General features: G+C 59.7%; 2 pseudogenes; both read right to left on the reverse strand.

Annotated features, from left to right (window-relative positions):
- Positions 1–3,341: 3,341 nt before the first annotated feature.
- Positions 3,342–3,864, reverse strand: LOC135537752 (serum response factor homolog A-like; annotated as a pseudogene).
- A 600-nt stretch (positions 3,865–4,464) lies between these two features.
- LOC135537753 (uncharacterized) lies at positions 4,465–12,561 on the reverse strand (annotated as a pseudogene).
- Positions 12,562–12,680: the final 119 nt, after the last annotated feature.

Below are 12,680 nucleotides of genomic sequence, written 5' to 3' on the forward strand. Positions count from 1 at the left end.
CTGCAACTGCTGCTAGTACTACTACTACTACTACTACTATTAACAGGCCTACTACTACTATTAACAGGCCTACTACTACTACTATAATTCTACTACTACTACTACTACTACTACTAACAGGCCTACGACTACTACTACTACTAACAGGCCTACTACCTATGAGGCTACTACTACTACTAACCTGCCTACTACTACTACTAACATGCCTACTACTACTGCTGCTACTGCAGCTGCTACTGCTGCTGCTGTCTGCTGCTGCTGCTGCTGCTGCTGCTGCTGCTACTGCTGCTGCTGCTACTATGCAGACTGCTGCTGCTGCTAAACTGCACTGCTGTACTGCTGCTGCTGCTAAAGCTGCTGCTGCTGCTGCTGCTGCTGCTGCTGCGTGCTGCTTTGCTGGCTTTGCTGCTGGCTGTTTGCTGCAGTGCTGCTGCTAACTGCTGCTGCACTTGGCTGCTGCTGCTGCTAAAGGTGCTGCTGCTGCTGCCGCTGGCAGCAGCTGCTGCTGCTGCTGCTGCTGCTGCTGCTGTTGAGCAGCGCAGGCTGGCTGCTGCTGCTGCTGCTTGCTGCTGATTAACTGCTGCTGTTGGCAGCAGTACTGCTGCTGCTGCTGCTGGCGCAAAACATATGCTGCTGTTGCTGCTGCTGCTGACTGCTGCTGCTGCTGCTGGCAGCGCGGCTGTTTGCTGCTGCTGCTGCGCTTAGCTGCTGCTCCTGCTGCTCATAGCAGCAACACTGCTGCTGCTGCTATTTGCTGCTGCTGCTGCTGCTGCACTGCTGCTGCTGTTGCTGCTGCTGCTGCTGCTGCTGCTGCTGCTGCTGCTAGCAGCAACGCTGCTGCTGCAGCTGCTGCTGCTGCTGGACTGCTGCTGCTGCTGCTCGACACTACGGGCTAAGCTGTCTGCTAATGCTACTACTGCTGCTATGACCGTGATGCTACTGCGTGTGCTGCTGCTGCTGCTACTGCTACTGCTGCCGCTCGCTGCTGCTACTATGCCTGCCGTCGTCGTTGCCGCACAACTAGCTGCTGCCGTCACTGCTGCAACTACTACTACTACTACTACTACTATTGCTGCTGTTTATTCTTCTGCTGCTTCTACCGTCGTCGTCGCTGCTGCTACTGCTACTACTACGTCGTCTACTGCTACTACTACTACTATTAGTACGTCGTCATTGCTGCTGCTACTCCTACTACTACTACTACTATTGCTGCTGCTACTACTACTACTACCGCCGCTACGTCGTTGCCTACTACAACTACTGCTACTACTAGTCGCTGCTGCTGCTACTGCCGCCGTCGTTGCTGCTGCTGCTGCAAATGCTGCCGCATACGTTGCTGCTGCTGTTGCTGCGCTACTGAAATGCTTGTCTTCGTTCCGACAATGCAGTAATAACCTGCAAGCCAATCTAACTAACAATTCGTACTGTCTTATACACAGTGTAAGGGGATAAAGAATATGTGCCGTCGTGAATGAGTGCTGCTGCAGCGCTGGGCTGCTGCAGTAGATGGTATCGAGTACAGTGCCTGCCGCTGAGATGTCGTCGTCAAGGTGGCTGCTATGGCTAGTGATACATGCTGCTGCTAAGGATGCGTCGATACTATAGAGTACAGTGCTACGTATGCCGCCGTAATGTAGTGTCGCTGCTGCTGCTGCTGCTGGCTAGTGATATGCTGCATCATTTCCCATCAATGCTGCTATTACTGTGGCTGGCTGTTGAGTCAGTGTCAGTGTGTTGGCAGCAGCCACTCAGCTGCTGCTGGTTGTTTACAGCTGATGGCCTTCTGCCGCTGCTGTTTTTCAGTCTCTCGGCCCCAGCTTTACTTCACCTGTACTGACCTCGCCTTCTGGATGATAGCGGGCTGAACTGCTGTGGTATCGTCGTCGTTGATGTCCTTGATGACCGCGGTGGCTAAGGCCTTCCTGTAACATCGGGTGGTGTAGGTGCTCCTGGAGGGCAGCTGTTTGCTGCTAAACTGATGAGCTGTACTGCTGCTACCTCTGGAACAACTGCGGCTGATGCGGAGCAGTTGCCTGCGCACCAGGCGGTGATACAGCCTGTTGCAGGCTGCTGCTGGATTGTGCATCTGCTGAAGTTTGTGAGTGCTGCTTTGGTGACTGCTGCTTTGCTGCAGCCTCCTGCTGGTTGAAGGCGCTGCGCCTTCTTCACGAGCTGCTGTCTGCTGAGTGGACCAATGCTGCTGCTGCTGCTGCTGCTGCTGCGAGGAACTGCTTGCTGCTCTGCTGCTGCTGCTGTTCCTCGATGTGGATAGGGGTGCTATTCCCTCTGCTGCTGCTGCTGAAGTCCACTGCTGCTGCCTGCTTTTGTTGACGTTGCTGCTGTGCTGGTTGCAACTGCTGACACCACACTGCTGCTGCTGCTGCTTCACCTCCTCCTGTGCTGCCGTCTGACTGTCGTTGTTGGTAATCAAGCCTGCTGCTGTGTCGCGCAAACTGCTGCTGATTGAGTTGGAGGCGTGCGTGGCTACGCTGTCGTAAACTGCTGCTGCAGCTGCTGCTGCTGCTGCTATCGTCGTCGTTGCTGTGCTGCCCCTGCTGTTGACGTTGCTGCTGCTGTGCTGCTCGTCTACCCTCAGCTGCCTGGGCTGCTGCTGCTGCAGCTGCACTGCTACTGCAGTGAGACTGCAGGGTGTCTCGTCGTTGCTGCTAACTGCTGCTGCTGTACTATGCTGTTGGAGCTACCGAGCTGTAGTCGATACAGCTGCTCACATGCTATTCCTCTGCCAGCTGCTGCTAGGGCAGTGCTGCTGCTGGCACAGTTATGCATCGTCTGCTGCTGCTATTTGGGGCGGTAAGCAAATTGGAGCGGGTCTAGGGTGTAATGCTGTTTCTGCTGCTGCTGCTGCTGCTAGTCTCTCAAAGCACTTCTGGTGGGACTGCTGCTGCTGTGTTGCGCTGCAAGGCTATCGACTGCTGCTGCTGCTGCTGCTGCTGCTGCTGCTGCTGCTGGCTGCTCTGAAGCATGTAGTTCAGCAGACTGCTGCTGCTGCTGAATATGCTGGCCGGAAAACACACTACAGCCAGCTGGTCTGCGCATGCGGAGCTGCTGCTGCTGCTGCGTCTTCTGCCTGCAGCTGCTTACCCCGAGGGTGCTGCTGTTTTAAATGTTTGCTGCAGGGACTGCTGGCTGAGGGAGGAGAGACCGCATGTTTCCATTGCAGGCCGTGCTGTGGCGCTGCTGCTGCAAAGCGGGCAGTTATTTAGTCTGCCTGGGAGCAAGACATCCTGCTGACTGCTGGATGCTTCTTGCTGTACTCAGGAGACTACTTATACTGCTGCTACTCCTGTTTCTTCTTGCTGCTGTGCTTCTGCTTTGCATGACTACTGTGCCGCTGCTGCTGCTGCTGCTGCTGCTGCTGCTGCTCCTGCTGCTGCTGCTGCTGTGCTGCTGCTGCTGCTGCTGCTGGCTGCTGCTGCTGCTGCTGCTGCTGCTGCCAACGCTGCTGCTAAAACTGCTGCTGCTGCTGCATATTGCTAATGCTGCTGCTGCAACTGCTGCTGCTGCTGCTGGTGGTTGCTGCTGCTGCTGCTGCTGCTGCTGCTGCTGCTGCTGCTGTTGCTGCTGCTGGAGCTGCAGCAGCTGCTGCTGCTGCCTGGCTGCTGCTGCTGCTGCTGCCGTGGCTGGCTGCTGCTGCTGCTGCTGCTGCTGCTGCTGCTGGCGGAATGCTGCTGCTGCAGCTGCTGCTGCTGCTGCTGCTGCTGCCCAGCCATGAACGGCTGCTGCCAGCTTTGACGGTGCTGCTGCTGCTGCTGCTGCTGCTGCTGCTGGCTGCTGCTGCTGCTGGTGCTGCTGCTGCTGCTGCTGCTGCTGCTGCTGCTGCTGCTGCGAGCTGCTGCTGCTGCAATTCTAATGCTGCTGCTGCTGCTATACTATAATGCTGCCAATGCTATCTGCTGTTTCTTCTGCTGCTGCTGCTGGCGGACGGCTGCTGCTGCACGGACTACTGCTGCTGCTGCTGCTGCTGCTGCTGCGCTGCTGCTGCTGGTGTCGTGTTTCAGCTGCTGCTGCTGGCGGACTGCTTCCTGCTATTGCTGCTGCTGACGGATCGCCGTACTATACGGATGCTGCTGCTGCTGCTAGCTGCTGCTGCTGGCGGACTGCTGCTGCTGCTGCTGCTACTGCTGCTGCTGCTGCTGTGCTACTGATACTGCTGCTGCTTCTTGCTGCTGCTGCTGCTGCTGCTGCTGCTGCTACTTTATGCTGCTGCTGCTGCTACTACTAATGCTGTCTTCTATCCTGCGTTCTGGTATTTGCCTGGTGCTTCTGCTTCTGGCCTACTGACTGCTGTGCTGCTGCTACTACTACTACTACTACTGTACTGCTGTTACTTCTTCTAGTGCTTCTGCTGCTGCTACTGCTACTACTAAAGCACGGACTAACCTGTACTGCTACTACTAACTTTGTATCTACTTTACGGACTGCTTCTGCTACTGCTGGCTACTGCTAAGCTGCTGCTGTGCTGCTGCTGCTGCTGCTGCTGCTGCTGCTGCTGCTACTGCTGCTGCTGCTGCTGCGCTGCTGCTGCTGCTGCTGCTGCACTGCTTCTGGTACTGGACTGCTGCTGCTGCCCCTGATGCTACTACTGCTACTGCTGCTGCTGCTGCTGCTGCTAAAGCTGCTGCTGCTGCTGCTGCTGCCTAAACTGCTAAACTGCTTTACTGCTGCTGCTGGCTGCTGCTGCTGCTGCTGCCAATAAATGAACTTTCTGTACAGTTGTACTGCTGCTGCTGCTGCTGCTGACGGACTGCTGCTGCTCTGCTGCTGCTGCTGCTGCAATGCTGCTGCTGCTGCTGCTGCTGCTTATGTTGCTGCTGCTGCTGCTGCTGGTGGCTGCTGCTGCTGCTGATGCTGCAACGCTTCTGCTGCTGCTGCTGCTACTGCTGCTGCGGAGCAGTTGCTGCTGCTGCCAATGCTGCTTCTGCTCCTGTTCTGGTGCTTCTGCTGCTTCTGACTACTAATGCTGCTGCTGCTGCTGCTGCTGCTGCTGCTGCTGCTGTCTGTTTATTTCTTCTGGTGCTGCGCTTGACTGCTACTGCTGGCGGACTGTTACTGCTACGCTGCTGCTACTGCTGCTGCTGCTGTATTCCTGGTGCTTCTGGTTCTGGTGGCTGGCGCTGCTGCTGCTGCTGCTGCTGCTGCTGCTGCTGCTGCTGCTGCAGCTGCTGCTGCTGCTGCTGGCGCAGTGCTGCTGCTCTTGCTGCTGCTGCTGGCGCTGCTATGCTGCTGCAGCGCTGTTGGCTGCTACTGCTGCTGCTGACGGACTGCTGCTGCTGCTGCTGCTGCTGCTGCTGCTGCGCAGTTATGTTGCTGCTGCTGCTGCTGATGCGGACTGCTGCTGCTGCTGCTACTGCTGCTGCTGCTGCTGCTGCTGCTGCTGCGGCTGCTGTGCTGCTGCTGCTGCGGCTGCTGCTGCTGCTGCTGCTAAGGCTGCTGCTGCTGCTGCTAGTGCAGCACTGCTGCTGCTGCTGCTGCTCTGCTGCTGCTGCTGCGGCTGGTGCTGCAACTGCTGCTGCTGCTGCTGCTGCTGCAACTGCGTTGCTGCTGCTGCTGCTGCTGGCGCAGTTGTGTTGCTGCGCTGCTGCTGCTGCTGGTGCTGCTGCTGCTGCTGCTGTTTCTGCTGCTGCTACTGCTGGCAACAGCTGCTGCTGCTGCTGCTGCTGACTGCTGCTGCTGCAGCCAGAACAGCGTTCTGCTGCTGCTTCTGCTTTGCTGCTGCTGCTGCCTGGACTGCTGCTGCTGCTGCTGCTGCTGCAGCTGCTGCTGCTGCTACTGCTGGACGGACAACTGGTGCTGCTGTCTGCTGCTGCTGCTGCTGCTGCTGCTGCTGCTGCTGCTGCTGCTCACGGCTGCTGCTGCTGCTGCTGCTGGCTGCTGTTGCTGTTTTCTTTGCTGGTGCTGCTGCTTTCAGCGTTTGCTGTTGCGGACTGCTGCTGCTGCTGCTGCTGCTGCTGTTTGCTGCTTCTGGTGCTGCTGCGGACTGCTGCTGCTGCTGCTGCTGCTGCTGCTGCTGCTGCTGCTGCTGCTGCTGTTGCTGCTGCTGCTGCTCGCTGCTGCTGCTGCTGCTGCTGCTGCTGCTGCTGCTGCTGCTGCTGCTGCTGTGCTGCTGCTGCTGCTTCTGGTGGCTGCTGCTGCTGCTGGTTAGCTGGGCGGCTGCTGCTGCTGCGGACTAATGTGCTGCTGCTGCTGCTGCTGCTGCGCGCAGCTGCTGCTGCTGCTGCTGCTGCTGCTGCTGCTGCTGCTGCTGCTGCTGCTGCTGCTGCTGCTGCTGCTGCTGCTGCTGCTGCTGCTGCTGCTGCTGCTGCTGCTGCTGCTGCTGCTGCTGCTGCTGCTGCTGCTGCTGCTGCTGCTGCTGCTGCTGCTGCTGCTGCTGCTGCTGCTGCTGCTGCTGCTGCTGCTGCTGCTGCTGCTGCTGCTGCTGCTGCTGCTGCTGCTGCTGCTGCTGCTGCTGCTGCTGCTGCTGCTGCTGCTGCTGCTGCTGCTGCTGCTGCTGCTGCTGCTGCTGCTGCTGCTAACGCTGCTGCTGCTGCTGCTGCTGCTGCTGCTGCTGCTGCTGCTGCTGCTGCTGCTGCTGTCGCTGCTGCTGCTGCTGCTGCACTGCTGCTGCTGCTGCTGCTGCTGCTGCTGCTGCTGCTGCTGCTGTTGCTGCTGCTGCTGCTGCTGCTGCTGCTGCTGCTGCTGCTGCTGCTGCTGCTGCTGCTGCTGCTGCTGCTGCTGCTGCTGCTGCTGCTGCTGCTGCTGCTGCTGCTGCTGCTGCTGCTGCTGCTCTTTGGCGCAGTTACTGCTACTGCTGCTGTCACTGCTGCTGCTGCTGCTGCTGCTGCTGCTGCTGCTGCTGCTGCTGGCACTGCTACTTATGGTGTAGCGCTTCTGCGCTGCTGGCGGACTGCTGCTGCTTCTGCTTTATGACTGCTGCTGCTGCTGCTGCTGCTAACTGCTACTGCTGCTGCTGCTGCTGCTGCTGCTGCTGCTGCTGCTGCTGCTGCTGCTGCTGACGGACTATTGCTGGTGCTTCTGCTGCTACTGCTACTGTAATGCAACATTTGCTGCTGCTGCTTCTGCTTTTGGACTGCTGCGGCTGGCTGCTGCTGCTGCTGCTTTGCTGCTGCTGCTGCTGCTGCTGCTGCTGCTGCTGCTGCTGCTGCTGGCGCAGTTATGTTATCTTCCTGCTACTGCTGGTGGACTGCTGCTGCTGCTGCTGCTGCACGGCTGCTGCTGCTGCTGCTTTGCTGCTGCTGCTGCTGCTGCGGACTGCTGCTGCTGCTGCTGCTGCTGCTGCTAATGTGCTGCTGGTGCTGCACGCGACGCTGCTGCTGCTGCTGCTACTGCTGCTATTGCTGCTACTGCTACTACTACTGTAACTCGCGAACAGCTGACATGGTGGCTGCCGCTTTGACTGCTGAATGCTGTTGTTTGCTGCTGCTGCTAATGCTGCTGCTGCTGCTGCTATTGCTGCTGCTGCGACTGACTGCTGCTCACTGTTTGTTCTTCTGGTGCTTATGCTTTGGCTACTGCCAGCGGAACTGCTGTACGCCTGCTAATGCTGCTGCTGCTGCTCTGCTGCTGCTGCTGCTGCTGTGCTGCTGCTGCTGCTGCTGCTGCTGCTGCTGCGCCTGCTGCTGCTGCTGCTGCTGCTACTGCTAATCGGGCTAACGCTGCGCACTGCTGTTGCAGCTGCTGCTGCTGGCCAGGCTGCTGCTGCTGCTGCTGCTGCTGCTGCTGACTGCTGCTGCTGCTGACTGCTGCTGCTGCTGCTGCTGCTGCTGCTGCTGCTGCTGCTGCTGGGGCTGCTGCTGCTGCTGCTACTGCTGCTGCTCGCCTGAACTATTAGGGCTGCTGGTAAAGACTACTACAGCTGCTGCTGCTGGCGGACTGCTGCTGCTGCTGCTGCTGCTGCTGCTGCTGCGCTGCTGCTGCTGCTACTGCTGCTGCTGCTGCTGCTGCTGCTGCTGACTGCTGATACACATTCTGCTGCTGCTGCTGCTGCTGGCTGCTGCTGGCTGCTGCTGCTGCTGCTGCTGCTGCTGCTGCTGCTGTCATGCTTGCTGCTGCTGGTTACTGCTTCTGCTGCTTTGCTGCCTGCTGAAACTGTTGAACGCTTGCTGCTGCTGGCTGCTGCTGGCGCTGCTGCAGCTGCTGCTGCTGGCGGCTGCTGCTGCTGCTGCTGCTGCTGCTGCATCATGGCTGCTCTGCTGGGCTGCTGCTGCTGCTGCTGCTGCTGCTGCTAATGGAGCTGTTCTGCTGCTGCTAGGAGCTGCTACTGCTACTGCTGGACTGTAGCTTATGACTGCTGATAAAGACTGCTGCTTAGCTGCTGATACTGACTGCTTAACACTGCTGCTGCTGCTGCTGAGCGGACTGCTGGTAAGTGCTGCTTACTGACGGCGCAGCTGCTGCTGCTGCTGCTGCTGCTGCTAACAGCTGCTGTTGCCTGCTTACTGCTGCTGCGCACTGCTGGCACAGTTATGACTACTGCTTATAAGACTGCTGAACTGCTGCTGATACTGCTGCAACATGACTGCTGCTGCCTGCTGCTGCTGCTGCTGCTAGGGCTGCTGACTGCTGCTGCCTGCTAAATGAATGCTGCTGCTGCGCCTGCTAATTAAGACTGCTGCTGCCTGCTGATCTGCTGCTTACAGCGCAGCTGTTGCGGATGACTGCTGCTGCGACACTGCTGCGTCTGCACTGCTAGCGGGCTAACTGCTGCGGCTTCTGCTTTGATAGGGAAGGCTACATTTGACGGACTTCTTCTGCTGCTTCTGCTTTGCTGCTGCTACTGCTGCTGCTACTACTACTTACTACTGCTCTGTTTTCTTCTTCTGCTGCTGCTGCTGCTGCTGCCGCTGCTGCTGCTGCTGCTGCTGCTGCTACGCGGCTGTTTGCTGCTGCTGCTGCTTCTGGTGCTTCTGCTTGGCTGCTGGTGACGGAGCTGCTGCTGCTAATTGCTGCTGCTAGTGCTGCTGCTGCTGCTGCTGCTGCAGCTGCTGCTGCTGCTGGGTGCTGCTGCTGCTGCTGCTGCTGCCATGCTGAACATTTGCTGCTGGCGCTGCTGCTGCTGCTGCTGCTGCTGCTGCTGCTGCTGCTGCTGCTGCTGCTGCTGCTGGTGGCTGCTGCTGCTGCAAATGCTGCTGCTGCTGCTGCTACTGCTGCTGCTGCTGCTGCTGCTGCTGCTGCTGCTGCTGCTGCTGCTGCTGCTGCTGCTGCTGCTGCTGCTGCTGCTGCTGCTGCTTTCGTGCTGCTGCTGCTAGTCGCTGCTGCTGCTGCCTGCTGCTTCTGCTCTGTTTCTGCTGCTGTGCTGCAGCTGCTGCCTGCTGCTGCTGCTGCTGCTGCTGCTGCTGCTGCTGCTGCTGCTGCTGCTGCTGCTGCTACTGCTAATGGCTATGCACTGCTGCTGCTGGTGACCTGACTGCTGCTGCTGCTGCTGCTGCAGGACCTGCTGTTGCTGCTGCTGCTGCTGCTGCTGCCGCTGGGCTGCTGCTGCTGCTGCTGCTGCTGCTGCATGGGCTAACGCTGCTGCTGCTGGTAAGGCTGCTGCTGCCTGAATACTGCAACTGCTGCGGCTGCTAATTGGAAATTTTGTTCGGCTGCTGCTGCTGCTGCTGCAGCTGGCGGACTGCTGCTGCTGCTGCCCGCTGCTTTGCTTAACATGGCTGCTGCTATTTGCTAACTGCTGCTGCTTTGCTGCTGCTACTGTCTGCTGCTGGGATGCTACTGCTTGCCTGCTGCTAGGGCTGTCAACGCGGTATTGCTGGTGCTGCTGCTTACTGACTGCTGCTGCTGCTGCTGCTGCTGCTATTATGTGCTGCTGCTGCTGCTGCTGCTGCTGCTGCTGCTGCTGCTGCTGCTGTTGCTGCTGCTGCTGCTGCTGTGCGGCAGCGTTCTGCTGCCTGCCTGGCAAGCTATGCTGCTGCTGCTGCTGCTGCTGCTGCTGCTGCAGCTGCTGCTGCTGATGATGCTGCTGCTGCTGCTGCTGCTGCTGGCTAAGCTTATGACTGCTGCTGCTGCTGCTGCTGCTGCTGCTGCTGCGCCTGCTGCTGCAGCCAGTTTAAGTCTTGCTGCTGCTGCTGGCTGCTGCTGCTGCTGGCTGCTGCTGCTGCCTGACTAATGTTGACTGCTGCTGTCTGCTGCTGTGGACTGCTAATGCGCTGCTGCTGCTGCTGCTGCTGCTGCTGCTGTAATGAACTGCTGCTGCGGACCTGCTATTAAGCTGACTGCTGCTGCTGCTGGTGCTGCTGCTGCAACTGCTGCTTTCTGCTAATGCAGAGCTACTGCAACTGCTAACTGCACCGGCTGCTGCTGCTGCTGCTGCTGCTGCTGCTACTGCTGCTGCTGCTGCTGCTGCTGCTGCTGCTGCTGCTGCTGCGCTGCTACTACTACTACTGCTGCAATGCTGACTGCAGCTACTACTGCTGCGGCAGTGGCAACTGCTGCTGCTGCTAACGTTTGGCTACAACTAGCTCAACGCTGCTGACTGCTAATGCAACGGCACCGCTGCGGCTGCTGCTGCGCCTGCTGCTGCTGCTAGCTGCAGCTGCGGCTGCTGCTGCTGCTGAAGCTGCTGTTAATGGCTGCTGCTGCTGCTGCTGCTGCTGCAGCGACTGCTGCTGCTGCTGCTGACTGCTGCTGCTGCAGCGGCAATCGGCTGCAACTGCTGCTGCTGCTGCGGACTGCTACTGCTGCTGCTGCTGCTGCTGCTGCTGCTGCTGCTGCTGCTGCTGCTGCTGCTGCTGCTGCTGCTGCTGCTGCTGCTACTGCTGCTGCTGCTGCTGCTGCTGCTGGCTGCACCCTGCTGGCAACAGCAGCTGCGCAGCAGCACTGCTGCTGCTGCTGCTGCGGACTGCTGCTGCTGGTGACTGCTGCTGCTGCTGCTAACTGCTGCTGTTGCTGCTGCTGCTGCTGCTGCTGCTGCTGCTGGCGCAGTTATGTTGTCTGCGCTGCTGCGGACTGCTGCTGGCTGCTGCTGCGCAGAACGCTGCTGCTGTGCTGCTGCTGCTGCTACTGCACTGGCGGACTGCTGCTGCTGCTGCTGCCGCTGCTGCTGCTGCTGCTGCTGGTGCTGCTGCTGCTGCTGCTGCTAACTGCTGCTGCAAGCTGCTGCTGCTACTGCTGCTGCCACTGTCGCCTGTTTCTTGCAGCGGCAACTTCTGCCGCTGCAACTGCTAATGCTGGCAACTGCTGCTGCTGCAGCAGCTGCTGCTGCTGCTGCTATTAGCTGCTGCTGGAGCTGCTGCTGCTGGCGCTGCTGCTGTTGTTGCTGGTGCTGCTGGCAACGACTGCTGCTGCTGCTGCTGCTGCTGCTGCTGTGCTGCTGCTGCTGCTGCTGCGTGCTGCTGCTGCTGCTGCTGCTGCTGCTGCTGCTGCTGCTGCTGCTGGGCAACAACTGCTACTGCTGCTGCTGCTGCTGCTGCTGCTGCTTCTTCTGCTGCTGCTGCGCTACCTGCTAGCTGCTGCTGCTGGTTTGCTGCTGCTGCTGCTGCTGCTGCTGCTGCTGCAGCTGCTGCTGCTGTTGCTGCTGCTGCTGCTGCTGCTGCTGGCTGCTGCTGCTGCTGCTGCTGCTGCTGCTGCTGCTGCTGCTGCTGGCGCTGCTGCTTTGCTGCTGCTGCTGCTGCTGCTGCTGCTGCTGCTGCTGGCGGACTGCTGCATAGGGCTGCTGCTGCTGCTGCCTGCTGCTGCTGCTGCTGCTGCTGCTGCTGCTGCTGCTGCTGCTGCTGCTGCTGCAACAGCAGTTCGTGGCAACAGCTGCTGCTGCTGCTGCTGCTGGCTGCTGCTGCTGCTGCTGCGCTGCTGCTGCTGCTGCTGCTGTTGCATAATGCTGCTGCTGCTGCTGCTGCTGCTGCTGCTGGGCTGCTGCTGCTGCTGCTGCTGCTGCTGCTGCTGCTGCTGCTGCTGCTGCTGCTGCTGGTGTGCTGCTGCTGCTGCTGCTGCTGCTGGGATGTGGCAACACGCTGCTGCTGCTGCTGGGGCTGGCTGCTGCTGCTGCTGCTGCTGCTGGTGCTGCTGCTGCTGCTGCTGGCTGCTGCTGAAGCTGCTGCTGCTGCTGCTGCGCTGCTGCTGCTGCTGCTGCTGCTGCTGCTGCTGCGCTGCTGCTACGCAACTATGGCTGCTGCTGCTGCTGTTGGCTTCTGGTGCTTCTGGCGCGGCTACTGCTGGCGGACTGCTGCTGCTGCTGCTGCTGCTGCTGGTGCAATTGCTGCTGCTGCTGCTGCTGCTGCTGCTGCTGCTGCTGCTGCTGCTGCTGCTGCTGCTGCTGCTGCTGCGCAATATGAACAGCGTTCTGGCTGCTGCGCGCTGCTGCTGCTGCTGCGGACTGCTGCTGCTGCTGTGCTGCTGCGCTGCTGCTGCTGCTGCTGCTGCTGCTGCTGCTGCTGCTGCTGCTGTCGCAGACGGTACAACGGTGAAGCTGTAACGCGGCTGCTGCTGCTGGCGGACTGCTGCTGCTGCTGCTGCTGCTGCTGCTGTATCGCGGAACGATATTTCTGGTGCTTCTGTACGCAGCTGCTGCTGCTGGCGGTTTTGCTGCGCAACGCTGCTGCTGGCTGGCTGCTGCTTAACGGCTCGCCAGACATTTTATTACTGCGTTGCTGCTATGGCGCTGCTGCTGGCTGTACTGCTGCTGCTGCTGCTGCTGCGCGCTGCTGCTGCGCTGCTGCTGCTGCTGCTGC

The sequence above is a fragment of the Oncorhynchus masou genome, unplaced genomic scaffold (genome assembly GCF_036934945.1).
Source record: "Oncorhynchus masou masou isolate Uvic2021 unplaced genomic scaffold, UVic_Omas_1.1 unplaced_scaffold_8370, whole genome shotgun sequence".
Taxonomy (NCBI): domain Eukaryota; kingdom Metazoa; phylum Chordata; class Actinopteri; order Salmoniformes; family Salmonidae; genus Oncorhynchus; species Oncorhynchus masou.